Here is a 4,048-nt window from a genome sequence, read left to right on the forward strand (position 1 = left end):
CCTCTGAGTTGCTTTTGACACCGTCTGCCACCACACCCTACGCACACGCCTCCACGACGCAGGTATCCGAGGCAAAACTCTGGACTGGATCACCTCCTACCTCACCGGTAGAACCCAGAGAGTATGCCTCCCCCCATACCAATCCGAAGCCACTGCGATCACCTGCGGCGTACCCCAAGGATCATCCCTCTGCCCGACACTCTTTAACATCTACATGACACCGCTCGCCAACATCGTCAGAGCACACCACCTCAACATCGTCTCGTCAGCGGACGACCATAATAATTTACTATTCCGACTCCAAATCCAATTAAACTCAGGGAAAGTGCTGGATAGTAAACCATAATAATATACTATTCAAACTCCAAATACAAATAATATAAAGGAAAGTACAGATTAAACCCCCCATATTGATCTTTCAAACTAACGAAGATATATTCTTAACACATTTTCTAATAAAAATGTTTATTATTTTTTAAAAATACAATTCAACTTTTGTTTATTTTTTCTAAAATATTAATAATTGTCAAATTCTCTTTAAAAAAGATATAGATATTTAAAATTGTTTTAATTTAATTACATTTTATAATTTTATTTACAAATACAAATTTATAATAATTTCTAAAATCATACATTTTATTAAAAATCGCAAAAAGTTTCACAAATTTACTATAAAATATTTTGCTACACAAATAATTTTGAAATTCACAATTAAAAATTTTAATAGTTTTTTTTTATTGGAAGAGCCAAGATGGCGGCGGAGACGGACGTGTAGTCGCCCGGCTCCCCGAGCCTGTGTTTCCTGCAATACTATCCTGTCCTTTATCCTGCTACAGCGCTACCGCGGAAGGACGAAGAAAGCGCGCTGTTGCCGGGGGTGTTTCTACGGTGTCCCTACCTGCCCGCTTGCTGGTGATATTGGCGTGCTGACCCGACAGCCATTGCCGAGCCCTGGGACCGGACCCTGTGTCGCTGTGCACCGCCGGAGACGGCTGGAGCTCCTGAGGGTTGACCGATGAGTGGTGTGACTGCCATCCCCTGCCAATCTGTTGGCTGTGAAGGCGCCTGCACTGGCCCCTCCAGTGGAAAGTGTGAGTCGACCGATTGTGGGTCTACACTGCTGCTCCTTCTTCGTGCGACACTGAGGTGAGCCGCGCTGTTCCTTTCTTTGTCGGCACGGATCTGGCCGCATTGGCTCGCCTTTGTGCTTATTCCTGCTTGAGCCCGCACGAGGGGAACTTTTGTTGATTGTCGCTCGATAGTGGCGGGCCCGGATTATGCCGTGAGATCGCACTCCCACTGCCTACTGTAAGATTCGCCTACGCGATCGGTGAACCCATTATTGTACTCAACATGGCGGCCGCCCCCTCTGAGGTACTGGTGGACTACATCTCGGCTCCCGACTGGGTCGCCCTGCATGGCCTCGAGAGGCGTGTGGAATACTGTGGTGCACCTCGGATTGTGGATACATCGGATCACCCGCCTGATTTTACCTGTGCCTCCGTTATTGCCGCGATTGCCGAATTGAGAGCAGAATGGCATGAGTGTTTTCGCGCACTCGGCGCGAAGCTGGATGAAGCCGCTCTCGGATCGGAGGGTGCATCGCCTGCCGGCTACCCTTGCTGCACCGATCGGCCCCCTCTTTGCATTGATAGAGAAACATTGTTGCCGCGTGACTGTGCAATGGAGCAACTTTCTGACAGTGATTACTCTAGCGGACTGCCGTCAGCCCATCCCGTCGATGCTACACTGTTTCCCATCCTGCCACAGTTCTCACTCTCGGATACTGAATCACTATTTTTGTTCATGGATCCGCTGGCGCTGCAACTTTTTTTCTTGACTGTATATGCCATGCACGGTGCGACCTCAGTTCATTGTTTTATGCAACAACAGGCAGAACTGGGAACGGCACTCTTCTGGATCGCTATCATTGCGTGTGGCTGGAGGTGTCCATTTTGTGTTTGGGGACCTTCTCCTTGCCGAGGGCGGCCATCTTACCCCTTTGTTCTATCTGGGGCGGGTCCCTTTCCGGAGCCATGTTCAGGGGGACGCTTGAGATCTGGCCAGGGCTAGGGAGGCCCTCTTCCTATGTACTGTGAATGAGGGGCGGGTGGGGACCCGGGATGGGACGCTTCCTCAACGCGTGCTGCTGTGCCATGCGATGTCTCTCCCTATTCCATTTAGTGCATGAAGGTCTTGATTTTGTCATTACGTGTAGGGTGGAGAGTATTTTATGGCCGGGGAGCTCGGGAGACTTAGAATTTGGCCCTCCTCGGGTATTAAATATTTCTTTTTCTTTTCCTCCTTTTCTTGGTCTATATTTCGGGTTCTTTAGTGGGCGACAGACACACTGCCGGGGGGGGGGGGGTAGGCCGTAGCCTCTGCATGAGTGTAGGGTGGGGGGGGGGATTTAGTTTTCTACATTTAGTTTCTATGGGCTTTATTTTTATCTATTTCTCTGCGCTTTTCTTCACTTATTTCTGTTCTGGGTCCGCGATAGGGGTTAGTAGGGAGTGGGTGGCGCTGTACATGGTGCGTAAATGCTAGCTGATGATCTTGTTGTTTTACTTTGTACCGCCATACTGCCTGGGGTGTTAGCTTCCATTGTTGTTTTCATGCGATGATGTTGTCTGCTCATGTTGTGAAGCTATTGTACGGACTCAGTTCTCCTTGGTTCCTATTCTTCACTGTTTTATATTTAGAACGAAAAAACTTTAAAAATTAACCTTCAATGCTCCTGCTTCTCGGCGACATGATTCTATTCAGTGTAACGTTAATTTATTGTTGCTATGTCACCTGGTGCCGCTGGGAAACTGTATTGCTCGCACTTGTGTTCCAAAAGTATCGTGGCCGGCCTGACGGTTGTGGGCCCGTATTTGTTCTTTTATTCATGCACAATAAAGGTTTACAAAAATTAAAAAAAAAAAAATTTAAATAGTTTTTTAATTATATAATTTATTTAAAATGTATTTTTTATCCAAACATTTGGTAAATTACTCACCACCTATATACCCTATAAACCCAATATTCCACTCCTAAAGTTTGATGATAATTAAAAAAATTAAACACAATATTTTTAAATTACTCCCCACCCTTATCCCCTATAAACCCAACATCCCTCCCCTAAAATATATACAAATTTGAAAATTATAGTCATTTTTCATTGACATTTTTAAATTACTCCCCACCCCTATAAACCCAACATCCCGCTCCTAAAATATAAACAAATTTAAATTGTATATTCATTTTTCATCAACAATTTTAAATTACTACCCACCCTTATCCTGTAAAAAACCAACATCTCTCTCCTAAAAATTATATTAAAACAAAAAAATAAAAAAATGTAAACATTATAAAATTACTAATACAAAATTACTTAAAAAAAATTAAAAGTAGAACATAGAAAGATAGAAACCATAAAATCGATATTATTTACATTGATATTTTTACCATCGATATTTTCAAATTCAATATTTCTAAATAACATTAAAATTTATATTTTTAACATCGGGAAAACTTACCTCAACACTTTACACCATCGATATTCTTACATCGATATTCTTGCATGTCGATATTTTTCCATTGATATTCTTTCTCTGCACTTCTACGGGGCTCGGTTCTTGCTAAATAGCTTTTCATCTTTTTTCTTTTAATACGCTGCAGGCATCTACAGCCATCTAATGTCAGTAAGCTTCACCATTATCTATACTGTACCAAAAACGCATTTTCATACAGGGCGATGATGATGCAGCAGAGAAGTGCGGACAGGCCCAGCTTTAGGGCAGTGAGACTGGTGCGGCCGCACTAGGCACTTAGCTGGGGAGGGGGGCGCTGACCTCAGGGAGGGGCGCTATGTTTAGTAATAACTTCTGATTATGGGATGAGGGGCACTTTTGCCCGGTGGTAGTGAGAAAATCTGAGGATGTGGTCATGGGGTTTGGGGGCACCAAAAAAGATTGTCGCACAGGGTGCCGCCAGCGCTAAAGCTGGCCCGAGTGCAGAGGAGCATCAGTATGCTGCATCTCCTCCTCACAGGGTGTCTATGCTG

Source organism: Lissotriton vulgaris, chromosome 12 (assembly GCF_964263255.1).
Source record: "Lissotriton vulgaris chromosome 12, aLisVul1.2, whole genome shotgun sequence".
Classification (NCBI taxonomy): domain Eukaryota; kingdom Metazoa; phylum Chordata; class Amphibia; order Caudata; family Salamandridae; genus Lissotriton; species Lissotriton vulgaris.